The sequence below is a fragment of the Telopea speciosissima genome, chromosome 5, assembly GCF_018873765.1.
Source record: "Telopea speciosissima isolate NSW1024214 ecotype Mountain lineage chromosome 5, Tspe_v1, whole genome shotgun sequence".
In the NCBI taxonomy this organism is placed as follows: domain Eukaryota; kingdom Viridiplantae; phylum Streptophyta; class Magnoliopsida; order Proteales; family Proteaceae; genus Telopea; species Telopea speciosissima.
The window spans coordinates 28836951-28854105 of record NC_057920.1 but is presented as its reverse complement, the minus strand read 5'-3'; the positions used below and the strand labels follow the sequence as shown (position 1 = coordinate 28854105).

Sequence of the window (17155 nt, the reverse complement as noted above, 5' to 3'; positions counted from 1 at the left end):
TGATGGATCTGATTGGCCTCCAGGTAATGGGCCCAAAGAGAGATCTAAGGTTTTGGTTTTGTTGAGAAAGGGCAACAGATCTGAGAGATTATGCTGGATAGATATGGCCTGTCTAATGGTCAGAACTCATGGACAGCATAATCCAGATCTGATGGACAGACTAAATTAAATAAGATAACAGAAGATGATGAATATTCAGAGAGAAAATATAGGAATGAAGCTTACTGTAGGTAGGTAGAAAAGAAAAAAATAAAGAAGGAAACAGGCTGTTGTTTGGTGAAGGTGAGAGATGCCTTGTGTTGTTTTTGTGATTACTCACATGTGTTTTTGTGTGAAGAAAGAGCCTAAGGTTCAATTGGTATTCTCTCCAAGCATCAAGAATTGCAAGAAGGCAAGTCCAAGAAAATGGAATGAGTCGTCAAGTAAGCATCTCAATGGAAGATCATTTGACCAAGGTTGATGACTGTGATATGAAGTGTTGAAGCATCAATTGATGATCAAGCTTCAAGAGTCACTTCAGTAAGCCAAAAAGAGAAGCGCCTCGAAGCAAGATTGGCTAAGGACATCTTCAAGGGTGTTCTACATTGGCGTGAAGAGTAAGGAATAGTTTCAATTTGTAATTCATTTAGATTAGTAAGTTGTAAATGATTCTCAAGTATCTCTTAGATCGCAAGGACTTAGTCATAAGTCACCCATCCTTGACTAAAGGATTAAATGTTAATTGGGAACTTCACCTATGAGCAAACAGGAACTCATGGACTTAAATTGGTTAATTAGACTAGGCTTGATGACCAACACAAGTTAGACGTCAACTGGCCTAAGGTCATAAGGTTTCTGGCCCAAAAAGTTAAGCCGGACTAAGTCCCAGTCAACCAACCTGAAGCTGAATGAAGTTTCCCAAGAGCACCAGTTTTGGAACTTAAGAGAAGCTGGTCGACTGGCTCTGTGGAGGGTCGATCAGGTATTGTTCATTTTCTCCCAACATCTCTGAACGGCCATATTTATGACGGCTATTTCCCAAGGGGTTCGACCGGCATTCCAAGCTGTTGACCAGCTCTGCTTTAAATAGAGCTGTTAGAGACTCCAACAACGACATTTTTTGGCTATTCCTTCTCCTCTATTTAAGAGTGATTTATAAGATTTTCACATTGACTTATACACCTTATTGGCATATCAATCTTTAGGGTTCCAAAGCTTTACATTGAGAATCAAGTCGTTGCTTTTAATTTGTAACTCCGACTATTAAGCCATTGTTTAGTCTTTTCTTTGGAAGAGTTGTGGGATACATGGTGTTTCCAAAATTATAATCAGAAGGGTGATTAGTGTAAGGTTTGTTTGCTACCATTGGGAACGTGTTCACTACCGTTTCACCTAAAAGCTCAAAATGTTAGGGAAGGACTGCGTAAATGTATATATCAATACTCCCTCGCACGGGCAGGCCAAGATCACATGGTCCTTACATGTGGCCAAGATCACATGGCACCTAGGGAGATGAAATGTCAAGAAAAAACCTTCCGATGCACTTCCCAAGAGTCAAACACATGACCTCCTTGCTCTGATACCATGTTCGCCACCGTTTCACCTAAAAGCTTGAACTGTTAGGGAAGGGAAGCGTAAATGTATATATCAACAGAAAGCAATCAGGAAGGTGTAATTTGTGAAGGTTTTGTTGTAATATGGGTGTATCAGAGTATAAGGGTATAGTTGGTACTTTGTCTTCTTCTATTATAAATAAAGGAGAATGTGATCATAACAACACAATCCATATTTCCCCAAGATTTTCTATCATAGTATCAGAGCCAATCCACCTTGGGATCAAAACTCTTATGATGTGGCCCTCTCTCTCTCTCTCTCTCTCTCTCTCTCTCTCTCTCTCTCATGATCTGTTGAAGCAACAATGATCTTGATGTAATAATCTTCAAGAAATCAATGTAACAATCTGTTGAAAAGAAATCCCAGCAGTTTGTAGCATTCTTGAGATCGATTTGAACAAATTAGGGTTTTGGATTCAAGAACCGATGGACGGGGATGGGGAAGGGAATGGGGAATGGTGGGGTTGGCTATCTCAGCCTGGGCATCTCACCCATCCTATGATTCCTATCTCAGGATTTTCACAAAGGCTAAAGCCAATATTTCATTAATCAAATTCATATACAATGCTGGCCTCCCTTTCAAACTTATATAGAAGACTCAAAAATAGACTTAGACACTAAAAAGGAAAGGCCTAACTCTATCCTTAACTAATAAGGTAACCTAAATTGACAAAGGAAGTGAAATAATAAAGAAAACAGACTCAAAATAGGACTCTAACTAAACTAATGAAGCAAATTCCGTTTTCCTACTTTCTACCCATATTTTAGGCTCATTAAATTGGCCAATTACAAAATAAACCCATGGGATTAAAAGTCCAACACCTACATAACCCAACCCAAAGTTATTTGTAATAAAATAAGCCCTTTAGGTGACTTATCTACATCAGTTAAATTGGTAATGTGTATGAGATGTTTGAGAATTGTGGAATTCCGTGAATACTGGCTTGATCAATGTGATCATAGCCCAGCCATTATTTATATTATTGAAATCATATGACAAAACTATAACTAAGCAATGTGGGACTAAAACCCACATACAAGAATACCCCCACAGACAGATTTACCCTTCAACCCATATTACAACACTCCCCCTCAAGTTGGTACATACATATCAAACATGCCCAACTTGCTAATAATAAGAAAAAACAATTTTGTACTAATTCCTTTGGTGAGGATATCAGCCTACTGTTCACTAGACTGAATAAATGGAATACAAATAATTCCTTGTTCTAGCTTCTCTTTGATGAAGTGCCGGTCAATCTCAACATGTTTGGTCCGATTATGTTGGACCGAGTTTTGAGCAATGTTGATTGCTGATTTGCTGTCATAGTAGAGTCACATAGGAAGATCAACACTCATCCCCATATCTTGAAGAAGCCCTTTGAGCCAAAGAAGCTCACAAATACCCTGTACCATAGCTCGGAATTCAGCCTCAGCACTAGATCGAGCCACAACAGCTTGTTTTTTGCTTCTCCAAGTAGTTAGGTTACCTCCAACAAATGTGCAATATCTAGATGTGGACTTCCTATCAACAGTACTGCCAGCCCAATCTGCATCAGCGTACGCTTCTATCGAGAGATGGCTGTGTGGAGAAAACAATACTCCTTTCCTCGGAGCTGACTTGAGGTAACGGAGAATTATGTATGCTGCTTCCAAGTGAGAAGAGTGAGGATCATGCATGTATTGGCTGACAAGGCTTACAGCAAATGTGATGTCTGGTCGGGTATGTGAGAGGTAAATCAATCGACCCACTAATCTCTGATAGCTGCCTTTGTCCACTGGCTCACCTTCCTTACTCTTCAAATGTGTGTTGGGCGCCAGAGGGGTATCTGTTGGTTTACACCCAAGCATCCCTGTTTCTTTCAATAAATCCAAGGTATATTTCCTTTGAGAGAGAGATATGCCCTTAGCTGAATAGGCAACCTCAATCCCTAGGAAGTACCTCAATTTACCCAAATCTTTGACTTCAAACTCCGTGCCCAATTAAGCTTTCAGCTTCACGAATCTCATGTGCATCATATGCCTTGTAATTACTATGTCATCAACATAGACAATCAAAAGGGTAACTTGTTGTCCTACTCTCTTAACAAACAATGTGGGGTCTACATTACTCTGCTTATACCCATATGCGATCATAGCCTTGTGGAATCGGCCAAACCAAGCCCATAGGGACTGCTTCAGACCATACAGGGCCTTCTTTAACTTGCACACTTTCCCCCGAGTCTCTAAAGAGGTAAAACCCAGGGGTACCTCCATGTAGACATCTTCTTCCAAGTCTCCATATAGGAAGGCATTCTTCACATCGAGTTGTTGGAGTTCCCATCCTTGATTTACAGCACAAGAAATGATGACCCGTACAGTATTCATCTTCGCTACAGGAGCAAAAGTCTCTTGATAATCGATTCCTTGGGTTTGAGTGAACCCTTTGGCGATCAATCTTGCCTTGCAGCTCTCCACAGAACCATCAGCCTTGTGCTTCACAAAAAGACCCATTTACAACCAACAGGCCTCTTCCCATGTGGAGAACTTACCAAATCCCAGGTCTGGTTTTTCGCAAGGGCAAGCATTTCTTCATTGATTGCTTCCTTCCATTTTGGTTCGGCGATTGCTTCCTGCCAAGTATTAGGTGTAGAGATAGAGGACAAAGAGGATATGAAAGCATGAAAGGCAGGAGTTAGAGAGTTGTAGGATACAAAGTTTTAGATAGGATGCTGAGTGCAACTTCTTTTTTGTTTGCGAACAGCAATGGGTAAATCAAGACTAGGATCAAGAGGGGGCTTACCCGAAGTATGACTAGGAGCAAGATTTGGAGTAGGAACAGATGTCGATTGCGTAGGTGGTGCAGCAGTGGTGGTTTCTTTCTCTTTGTACCGAGGACCATCTGTAGGAAAATCAGTTCCCCGAGTGTATTTCTACTTCACAAGTCTCTCCCCCTGCACCTGTTACTCAATCTGTCCCACTTCCTGTTCTTGAGTTGTAACTCCATCCTCTAGTTCAATAGAAACATCTTCAATGGTTGGTATCTCAACATGTAAAGGAGCAATCAGCGGGACCTCTTCATTATTTTGAGTCTCCCCCTGCAGAGGTACTGGCGGTGGAAAGTAAGCCTCCGACTCCCGAAAGACAACATCCATGGTGACCAACACCACCTTTCTGGCAAGAGGATGGTAGCATTTATAGCCCTTCTGAGTCGGTGAGTAACCAAGAAAAATGCACCATAATCCTCTGGGATCAAGCTTACCATGGACGTGGTGATTTCGTGCAAACACAACACAACCAAACACTTTTGGAGGCACCACAAAGGTGGATTTGCCAACCAACATATCCAAGGGACAGCGGCCACCCAAAACATGAGATGGAAGTTGATTGATGAGGTAAGTAGCTGTAAGCACCGCATCACCACAGAAACAAGGAGGGACAAACATGGTGAACATAAGGGAGCGAGCTACCTCCAGTAGATGTCTATTCTTGCGTTCAGCCACTCCATTTTGAGCGGGAGTGTCAACACAAGAAGTCTAGTGTATGATCCCATGGCTGTCCAAATAGGAACAGAAAGCACCATCCATATATTCCTTGCCATTATCTGAGCGAAGAATCTTCACCTTGGCATCAAACTGCGTCTGGACCATTTTGTGGAATAACATAAAACAATTGAACACATCACTCTTGCTATGCATCAAATATACCCAAGTCGTCCGGCTAAAACAATCGATAAATGTGACAAACCATCAAAACCCAGAGGTAGAAACACAACGGGCAGGGCCCCAAACATCAGAATGAATTAAACCAAAAGGACACAAACTTCTGTTATCTGAAATAGGAAAAATACTCCGAGTTTGCTTTGCCAAAGTGCAAGCATCACAAGAAAAATTGTGTTTATTACATTGTTTCACCAAACTAGGAAATAAAGCAGATAAAACTCCAATCGGGGGATGGAACAAACGACGATGCCAATTATTCAACTCAAGCAATGCAGAATCAAAAGTAGAAGATGCTGGCTGTGATGTCAATGCTGTCCGGGAACTTTCAAGCACATACAGACCACCAACCACCTTACCACATGCAATCGTATTGTCCGTTTCCAAATCTTGAAATAAACAATGAGTCGGAAAAAAATATTACTTTGCAGTTTAAATCCTTAGTTAGACTACTAATGGACAGCAAGTTAGTAGTAAACTTAGGAACATGTAAAATAGAGGAAAGAGTGAGAGAGGAGGTGCACTGAACGGATCCCTTCCCGAAAATAGAAGAAAGAGACCCATCAACAACCCGAAACTTTGACTGGCTTGAAAGAGGATTATATGTGGTAAAAACAGAGGAAAAACCTGTCATATGGTCGGTTGCCCCTGAGTCAATAACCCAAGAGTCAAGCATGACCGAAGTGCAATTCCCACCAAAAGAAATACCTATGGAAGAAGGTGCATTGGAAGGAGCAGGTAGAGACAAAGCCAAAGCCGCCATGTAAGGAGTACAAATGCCGAAGAAGATGTGTCCAAGCGATTCATCACATCCCGCAGATTTTGCAACTCAGCCATCACAGAGGAAAGAGACTGCTCGATGGATCTTCAGCAGCACCGATTAGCACGAGAGGAACCGGGCCGATTGAACCCCCCTTTCCACGCCCACGAGTATCCGCAGGACGACCATGAAGCTTCCAACATCGGTCCTTGGTGTGCCAGTCCTTCCCACAATGATCGCATTTAATAGGCGGGCGATCACTAGTTGGCTGATCAGTAGGAGGACGAGAGGAATTTCCACGAGAAGATTGAGAACCAGAAACAAGGGCTGATCGTTCCTGAGTGATAGGGATGAACCATAGTAGTGCGCCTTGTGTCCTCAGCCAAAAGTATGGCGTAGGCCTGCTCCAAAGAGGGAAGAGGATCCCGATTCAAAATATTGGACCTGATATTATCAAATTCAATGTTTAGGCCGGCCAAAAAATCAAACAGCCGTAAACCATCCTCCCACTTCCTGAAGGCTATAGCGTCAACATCCGTGGTAGCCTTAAGTGTGCCTAAAAAATTCAATTCCTGCCAGAGAGTGCACATGGTATTGTAATATTGGGACAGAGACAACTCCAGCTGCTTAGTAGTATGGAGCTTCTGATGGAGTTCATAGCATTGGGCTGCATTCCCAACCTGAGAGTATGTGTCATAAGCCGGCTTCCAAATTTTTGCGGTGTCAAGGAGCAGATAACGACCAGTAATGGTCTGGTCCATGGAATTAACCAAATAGGACATCACCAAAAAAATTGAAATTCATCCATCGATCCTGAGCCGATCCAGACTCTGTAGGCCTGACCTTAGTGCCCGTGATATAACTAGAGAGCCCACGGGAACCAATAGCAAATAAACAGGAACGAGACCATAGAAGATAATTGCTGCCATTCAACTTTATGGGATTCACCGGAAAGGGAACAAAGTCCCACTGGTTGGAATCCTCAGAACCAGTCGAAGCAGTTGTGATCTCAGACTCGTCAGGTATGGTGGCTGGAGATAAATTGGTAAAGACAAATCCCAAAAAAAAATCAGAACATGTATAGGGGAAAAAACAAACCCTTGGTGGGAGTCAACTCACCACCAAGGGCTGAAAAAAAATTCGAACAAGGTAGAAGGCCCCCCCTAGGTGTGTAGAGGTGGCGGAAAAAGGAGGGAGGGACCTGCGGAGGTGGCGGGAGGAAGGGAAAGGGCCTGCAGTGGTCGGCGGTAGCTGGTGGAGGCGGTGGAGGGTTGGCGGTGGCTAGCGGTGGCTGTTGGTGGCTGGCAGTAGGTGGCAGAAGTGGTGGAGGGGTGGTTTTAGGGCAGAATGACGAAGAAGAGAAAGAAGAAGAGAGAAAAAATAAAAAAAAATTTACTTCCCATATCCCCGGAATATTTTTAGCTCTGATGCCATGTGGAATTCCGTGAATACTGGCTTGATCAATGTGATCAGAGCCCAGCCTTTATTTATAATATTGAAATCATATAACAAAACTATAACTAAGCAATGTGGGACTAAAACCCACATACAAGAATACCCCCACAGACAGATTTACCCTTGGACCCATATTACAACAAGAATGAATTAGAGTAGGCTTTGGATACATTTTAACTACTGACAAGTTGTATGAGGGGTCAAAACCGCTGCTATACCCTGCTGAAATAGAGCAGAGCAAAGCTCGGACCTGGACTGAAACCCAGGATCCGATTGACCGGATCGTGTAGGTCAAAGCTCTGGTTGACCAGATGTCGGCCGTCAGAGCTACTATGAGCGACGGTCGATGTGACTGTAGGTTCTGGTCGACCGTCAGCTTCAACCGTCAGGCAAAAAAGTGACTTTTTAGGGACTGTTTTGGGGTTTTTCTCTTGGGGTTTGAGTATAGACCCTGTGTAACCTTGAAAGGTTATTAAATATGATAAGTTTCACTCGTTTTATAGGTTCTAGTTAACCATATTGGCACTGCTATCGTTGGGAGATACGTGTGCAATAGTCGAACACATTAAAATCAAGGTGAGGGGACATGTATAAATATTGTGTGTTATGATATGTTGTATTACAAATGTTGGTAATTGCTTGAGTATATGGTTTATGCATTTAATACTTAGAAATAGAAATAGAAACTAACGGTTTGAGATAATATAAATGCCTACCATGTGTGTTATGAGATCATGATATATGCTTAATGATTGTGTAAGGGACATGGCTATGTAAAGTTTACTGAAATGCTATATGTTGCATGCAAGGGTAATGCAATTATGCTAGTGAAAGAATGAAATGGTAATGCAAGATATGCAATGATAAGTTTGATTATGTTAAAATGTGGAATGATGTCTTATTGAATGAAATGAAATGTTTTATTGAAATGACGCTTAATATGATAATGAATTAAAATAAGAAATACTGAATGAAAGTGAATGTGTGAAAGAAAAGAGAAGTTAAAACTTAAAACTAGAGCTTGTTCTCCCTGGTGCTCATGGTGATCAGATACATGGAGTGAACAAGTGATCTAGTAAGATATTTTGGGCATTTTCCTCCCCGGCATTGGGGTAACCGGCCAGGGTGGGGAGAATGCCCTACAGCATTCAGAGGCATGTCTGCAGACCCCACAATACCAGAGGGGTGGTTGAGAGAATTGGAGAAAATTTCGAAATTCTTCAGTGTTCGGACGAGCAGAAGATGGCCTGTGCTACCTACATGTTGCAAAGGGAGGCTGATCAGTGGTGGCAGACTACTCAGCACGTGTTAGTGGGCCAGCATATCTCATGGGCCTGATTCTTGGAGTTGTTCAGGGAGAAGTACTTCCCTATCACGGTGAGGTATGCAAAGGCAGCCGAGTTCCTTCGGTTGCAGCAAGGGACCATGTCTGTGACAGACTATGAGAGATGGTTTGCAGTACTTCCCTATCACGATTGGAGAGCCTTCCTACCTTTTTGCGATTTTTTTAGTCTTCCTAACTTGGAGTTGAGTCTACATCAACATTGAAGATCATACTCCTCCTTTGAAGATCAAGTCCTGCACCTGTGGAAGCATCCATCATTGCTTGCAAGAGTGAAGTTCAACTTTTGATTTCAGATTTTAGGGTTTTGTTCAAAACCCTAACTTCATCGATTTCAGCTTTTCCCATCTCAGATCAAGCCAATATTTTGAGGAGTCCTTCAGCATCATAAAAGGGAAACTCGATCACAGTTTCAGCCCTTTCTGCCCAGTATTTGGTGTGAACCTTGGATCTGATTTTTTAGGGTTTTCTCCTAAAACCCTGGGCAGATCGATCTCTCATCTGTCATCAACAACAGCTTGGTTTGGAGGAGTGTTTCACCTCAGCAATAGAAGTAGTCGATCAAGATTTGAGCTCCTTCTACCGGATATTTTGGAGTTACTGCTGTGACTATTTTTCAGAAATCTTTTATGTGTTGCTGCTGATTCTGCAGATTTTTTTGGGTCATCATGACTGGTCCAGACCTTACCTCCGCTACCTCTGGTTCTGATGGACAACCTTGGAGTGATAATCTTCCTTTTGCAGCTGCAATTAAGCTTGGCAGTACCAACTACTTGATGTGGTCCAGATCTACCTACTTGACTATTGCAAGTCAAGGCCTCACTGGACACATCACTGGCACTACTGTGAAACCAACTGCGGAAGGTCCTACTCAGGAAAGACGGGTTGCCAATGACTCCATGGTGATGTCCTTCTTGGTCAACTCTATGCAATCTGAGCTCTCTAGTGGGTACTTGTTGCTTGATACTGCTGCCCAGATCTCGGCTGGTGTAAAGGAACTAACTGTCTCTCAGTATTTGGCTGTCCTTCGAAGCTTATGGCAGAAACTTGATCATTATTTGGGAATGATGCCCAAGTGTATGAGCTCCGTAAGAAGGTCCGTGACACCACCCAGAAGGAACTAACTGTCTCTCAGTATTTGGCTGTCCTTCGAAGCTTATGGCAGAAACTTGATCATTATTCCGACTACCAGCATACCAATGCTGCGGACATTGCTTCATACCGCAAGCATGTGGACAAGATTCGAGTGTATGATTTCCTTACTGGTCTCAATGTCGAGTACGATCAGATTCGGGTTCAAGTTTTGAGCAGATCTCCTTTTCCCTCCTTGGAGCAGTCCTATGCATTGGTCCATACAGAGGAGAATCACCGAGCTGCTATGCTGCACAATCCTACTATTGATCGATCAGCCCTCCAGGTTGGGGCCAGCCCTACTCCCACTACTGATAGTTCCTCTCATTTGGGTGCCTCTTCGAAAGAGGCTGTTCGATGTGATCATTGCAACAAGCCATTCCATACAAAGGTTACTTGCTGGAAGCTCCATGGAAAGCCTGCTGACTTTGAAGCCAAATGTCCAGCCAAGGGTAAACCCAAGACCAAGGCTAATCACACAGAGACAGTTGCCACTGCACCCCCTACCGAATTGGGTCTCTCTCCGAAGGAGCTACAGGCCTTCCGCTGCATCCTCCCTGCCTCTGCACCGGCCTCTTCAGGTTCCCATTTTGCTCAGTCAGGTATTCCTTTCAGTGGTCATTGTGCATCAATTGTTTCCACTCCGTGGATCATTGACTCCGGTGCCACTGACCACATGACAGGTTCTTCCAACTTCTTTCACAAGTATACCCCTTCATCTGGAAAAGACAAACTTCAAGTAGTAGATGGATCTCTCTCCTTTGTATCTGGGAAGGGTTCCATAAGCTGCTCTCCTTCTCTTACATTGTCTTCTGTACTGCATATTCCTAATTTTACTACTAATCTTCTCTCCATTAGTAGTCTAACTCGAGAGTTGAATTGTAAAGTAACCTTTTTCCCTAATCATTGTATTTTCCAGGATCTGGAGCATAAGAGGACGATTGGTTTGGGTAGGGTGCATGGTGGTCTCTACTTGCTTGAGGGTGCTTCTACATAAACAGCCTTGCCTTCTCAGCTTCATTCGATTCCTCCTCAGCTTCATTCAGCTTCTTCTACTACTTTGTATCAATGGCATTGCCACTTGGGCCATCCTCCTCTAGGGATCTTGTCTCTTTTATTTCCTAAACTTGTTAAAGAATGTAATCGAACTGAGTTTTTTTGTGAGGCATGTGTTAGGGCCAAACAAACTCGGTCTACTTATATTCTAGTTAATCAAAGAAGCAGTGCTACTTTTCATTTGGTTCATACTGATGTGTGGGGTCCCTTTTGTCGTACTTCCATTTCTGGTCACTGTTGGTTTGTTACTTTCATAGATTGTCATTCTCGTATCACTTGGGTTTATATGATGCAACATAAGAGTGAAGTATTCCGTTGTTTCCAACTATTTCATAAAATGGTTCAGACCCAGTATCAAGTTACCATTAAAATCTTAGGAGTGATAATGGTACTGAATACACTGAGGGCTAGTTCCAAAATATTTGGCTGATCATGGAATCATTCACCAAACCAACTGCGTTGACACTCCTGCCCAAAATGGGGTAGCCAAAAGAAAGAACCACCATCTTTTGGAGGTCGCTCGTGCACTCATGTTTGCTCATCATGTTCCTTCACAGTACTGGAGTAATGCTGTCCTCACTGCTGCTTATCTGATAAACCGCATGCCTACTCGGTTTTTGGGTGCTCGATCTCCTATTGAGGTTTTGGAGGGGTCTTCCTCTTTTGTTGTCCCTCATTGCACCTTTGGTTGTGTGTGTTATGTCCATGACACACATTCCCCTGGAAAATTCGAACCTTGCGGTTTACAGTATATATTCCTTGGGTATTCTCCCACACAGAAGGATTATAAGTATTACTTTCCTCCTGCTCGCCATACTGTGGTGAGTATGGATATTGTCTTTCATGAATCAGTCCCCTATTATTCCTCGCACCTCTTCAGGGGGAATGCAATAGTGAAGATGTGCCTGTCCAGGAACCTTTTCTCCCTATTTGTGTTCCTTCACCCTTTCCTGTCCACGGTAACAATGTTGTGAACACTGATATTTCAACACAAGGGAGCCTACTTCTCAGGTTAAAAGGCTGAGGCTGATTGATGTTCCGAACCTCAAAGTCTTTCATAGAAAGCAGTCAAAGAAAAAGCAAGTTGGGATCTCCACCACAACAGCACCTAAACCTATTCTGTTGGAGTCCTCTGAGCCAGATCCGAGCTCCACTGGTAATCCCTCTTCTCCTCAACCTTCTCTTGATCTTGATTTACCTATTGCTTATCGTAAGGGAATTAGGTCTTGCACTCAACACCCCATATCTCATGTTGTCACTTATGATGCATTATCTACTTTCTATCGTACCTTTGTTTCTTCTCTTTCCACTGTTTGCATTCCACACAATTGGTAGGAGGCTCTTGCAGATGCAAAGTGGAAAGCAGCCATGGTAGAAGAAATGAAGGCTTTAAAGAAAAATAACACATGGGATATTTGTTAGAGTTGTTAGAACTCATATGATAAGGGTAGTTTGGGAACTAGTCTTATATCTAGTGTCCCCATTATGTATTTTCTATTTCTTACCTTTCTTATCTTTTACCTCCCTAGGGAGGTGTATATAATATTCTCAAAGTCTATTAATGAAGTAATATGGGTGTGGAGAGTTCACTCTCACACACAACATATTCCACCGAAATACACTCTTCTCTTCTCTCTTATCTTTTTCTTCTTCTTCTTCTTCCTTCTCCATCATCTCCTTCCTTTCTTACTTGCTTCCCTAACCTAAAATCCAACTTGGTATTAGAGCTTGAGGTTTGAGAGTTTTATTCAGCCTCTTTCTCCTATTCTTTTTCTTCTCTTTGAAATCCTAGGGCTCAAAGGGTTTCAAGGAGAAGACACCAATGTAAAAAATCTGTTATAGGAGCATGAAATAGGTTCGAAATAACCTACTCAGGTGTTTGAAGATGTTATTTGAGCTTTGTTAAAGCTCCCTTGAAGTTTTAAAGCCATTCCAGCCACTGCTAGAGTTACCGCCAGCCTCAACCTGAAGTTCCTGGTTCTCTCTCTATCGGCATGGGTTTAAGCCTTGGATTGGCTCACTAGAATCGCCCAAAAGTGTTCTTTTAGTCCCATATGTTCCTCCTTGCAGCTTGAAAGACCTATTTGGGTAGTACTCATTTTCGTGGAATCTCTTTTCCTGCCCATGTAAAGTCGAGACTGCAGATTTTTTGTTCTTCTTGTATTTGGACTGCAATATGCTGCTATGTTGGTTGAGAAATGCATAGAAACAGCTTGTGTGAAGTGATTAAGCTTGTTTCAGTTGGTGTTATCCTTTGGAGAATGTTAGGGTGAAGTTTTTTTATCAAGATTCATGGATTTTCTTCCTTGCTGAATCTGTTTTATGTGTTGGGTTCCATATTTGGGTTGAGTATGTACTCCCCACTTTTTGTTGGTACTCTTGTTTATGGTCAAGTGCCATTTTCCCTACATCATGGCTGACTAGGAAACCTCTGGACTTGGTTCGGCTGACTCACAGCCTACTCCAACAGCCCCTCAGTTTGTGTATAAGACTTCACATCCTCAGATTTCCATCGTGAAGCTTGATGGTACTAATTACTTGGACTGGTCACACTCTGTGAAGCTTTCTCTTAAGAGCAAAGGGAAACTTGGGTACATTATAGGTGCTACTAAAGCCCCAGAGCAAGGCTCCCTTGGCTATGATAAATGGGAGACCGAAAAAATTCCACAGTCATGACATGGCTAATCTTCTCCATGAAGCCCGAGATTGGGAGAAGGTTTATGCAAAAGGAAACTGCCGAGGTAATTTGGGACAGTGTCTCTCAGACCTATGACAAGGTAGGTGGCTCTGCCAAGGTCTATCAGCTTCACCAAAAGATTAATTCAATGAGGCAGGGTGACAAGACCATTTCTGAGTACTACAGTGCTTATATTAGTCTCTTGGAGGAGTATGATCACTACAGGGACCTCCAGTTGACCAACCCAGAGGATGAAGCAAAGGTGTATCGCACTCTTGAAAAGGAGCATGTCTTTTCCTTACTTGGTGGCCTGAACCCTAATTATGAGCTAATCAGGCTCCAGATTTTAGGCCGGTCCCCTCTTTCATCTCTTGATGAGGTTTGTGGCTATTTACAGAGTAAGGAGACTCGGTGTGTTGCTATGGCACCAGCTCCAACATCATCTCTTGAGAAATCAGCTCTCAATTCTTCCACTTTTCGGGACACCCGTGGCGGTGGTAGAGGCCAGGGGCCTAACCATGGGGAAGACAGAGCAGTAGAGACAAGTGGTGCTAGTGGCGGTGGCAGAGATAGGTTTAAATGTGATCATTGTGGGAGATCTGGGCACACCAAGGATAGATGTTGGACTCTTCATGGCCGTCCTCTTGGTACACGAGGTGGTGCTTGTGGTGGCCATAGAGGGGGAGCTCGAGGTGCACACTCTGTGATGACTGAACTAGATGCTACACAGGATGACTCCACCTTGGCTGATGCAGTGTTTCGCAGGGTCATGTCACAGCTGAGCACATCTCCTACACCCACAGTGGCTAGCTCCTCTTCATCCTCAGCTTTGCAGGTTTCCACCTCAGCTTCTACTGCAACCCAGTCTTGGGTTATTGACTTTGGTGCCACTAACCACATGACTGGCATGGTATAAAATCTCGCGATATATCGGCGATATATCGCCATATTTCGTAAATCTCGACATGTCCGAGATACGAAACACTTCCGAAATCAAAAAATACAATATCTCGTCGATATATCGTGAGATATCGACGATATATCGTGGATCTCACGATATATCGTGAGATATTGAAAAAGTGACAAATAGTGTCACACTAAGGCCCCTTTTATACCATATTTCGCAGCTCTTGGTCGATATTTCGACCGAGAGCTGCTAAAAATCAATTTTTCTCTCTTCTTCCTCATTTTTTGCTTTTCTTCCTCCCTTCCAAGCCTCATCCAAGCATTGTTGAAGCTCCTTGTCGCCGGGAAGACGTCGGAGGGTCATCTAAGCTCATCATCCAAGCCTATTTTCATTATTTAAGGTAAATTCTATTTCTCTAAAACTATTTTTTTTTAAAATACTTTGTACAAATGTTGTTGGATGTTGATGATATTAATATATGTTAGACACCGGAGGCCGATCTACAGCCTCACGGTGTCGAAATTTTTTTCCCATATGTATTTTTTTTATTTTTTTTCTAGTTTTAAAAATTCATTTTCCTACAACTAAAATAGGAAATAATTAGGGGTAAAATGACTTAGATGGTAATGAATTAAATATATGTTAGACACCAATGGCCGATCTACGGCTTCACAGTGTCGGATTTATTTTTCTGCTCTTAAATAATTCTTTTAATTTTCGGAAATTAAGAAAAATATATAAAAAACACGTGGTGATGCTGGTAATTCTTTTAAGTTTTAAATTACATATGTATTGAAATTTGAAAGTTGAAAGTTGAAACAACATTTGACACATGTCTTTTTTGTTGTAAACTTGTAATGCAACTGAATGGTGGGTGTTGTATGGGGAATCGGCTGAAAACTTAAGAAGAATAGCAATTAAAGTCCTTGCCCAAACATGTTCTGCATCTGGTTGTGAGAGGAACTGGAGTACCTTTGCACTCATCCACTCCAAGAGGCACAACAGATTGAGGTCTCAACGTTTACCTGACATGGTGTATGTGCACTACAACTTGAGGCTGAAACTGCAACACATACGCATGGGACATGAGGGACAGAGGGGCACCATTGATCTAGCTGACATCTTTCAAGTTGACTCAGACGATAAGGACCCTATTGTGGATTGGGTGAGGGATAGAGGTGAGCCGGTGTTGGATGAGGAGGGAGGTAGGCCCGACCCCATGATAGCTTGAGATTGGTGCGATGTGGAGCAGTATATGGTGACGAGGTCGATACATGCAAGGAAGCCTCACCCATACCATTCCAGCCCACCTGGTGGCAATGTTGCGATGATGAAGACTGGTCTAAGTCCTCAAATGATGATGATAGTGATGATGGTGATGATGGTGATGATGGTGATCTTGGTGGTGGTGATGGTGATCTTGGTGGTGGTAATGGTGGTGGTGATGTTGGTGGTGGTGATCTTGGTGAAGAATTTGACGAGATGCGAGAGCGTTATGTGGTAGGCCAGGAGGCCCAGGATACGACACCTGTAGAGCCACTCCGATTCACTGGAAAGACACAGTTTGATCATGCCACACAAGATACGGACCACGGAGCACGTGCCCCCGCACCCCCACCCTCGAGAGGCCCCCTACATACATACAACAGGAAGCATAGAGGTCGACAAACACAGTTGCAACCTGATCACATGGACATTGATAACCTATCTAGCTCTGTTGGTGGTTTGAGTATGGGTGATAGGGAGGGAGGACCGACTGGACATTGGCGTGCCCCATCTTTTGACGCACATACCACTCCATTGGCATCGGATTATGGTGCATCACAACCTTACGGTGGATATGGATATGGATCATCATCATATGGGCGATTTAGTGGGGTAGGGGACTATGACTACAGTCCAGTCCCAGGGACATACTTGGATCATCTTTTGTAGATAACATCTTTGCATACCCTAGCGGACCTAGCTACCAACCTCACCAGCCATACATGCAGCCAATGCCATCGCCTCTTGCGCCGGCGCCAACATCATATCACAGTGGATCATCTTCTTCACGGACTGGATCGATTGGTAACCCTAGTTTATATCCTAGGATAGGTTACCTACAGTATGTTGATGATTCCATTTACGTGACACTTGTGGATGACTACACTCGTTTCTTCTCTGATTCTATACCGTGGTCCACATATGTCCTTCAAATAGAGAGCAATGGACGTCGACTCCAGCGAGGCATGAGTGGGATTGATCCAGGGAGGCACAGCAACTACTATTAGCAGTTTAGCACTTGTAATTTGTAACTTTAGTTGTGATTTCATTAATCTATGTGTATTTAGCTATTTATACATTAGAGTCGTCGACCGTATGTCAATCAAGGGTGCAAACCCAAAACACCAATTTGAATTCACATTTTTACAATTTTATGGTTTAAATGTGTTTATTAAGCTTAAATAAGGTTGTCCATGAAGTTTCAGGCCTAGATATGGCCAAATACCCCCTGAGATGGACCCCCGAAATATTGCAGAAAAAATGCAATATTT

General features: G+C 42.9%; 1 protein-coding gene across 2 annotated transcripts in view; it reads right to left on the bottom strand.

Moving 5' to 3' along the window:
* LOC122662149 (probable serine/threonine protein kinase IRE) overlaps positions 1-17155 on the bottom strand; it is a 109093-nt gene that overhangs the window by 72424 nt on the left and 19514 nt on the right. The gene's annotated exons all lie outside the window — the stretch shown is intronic.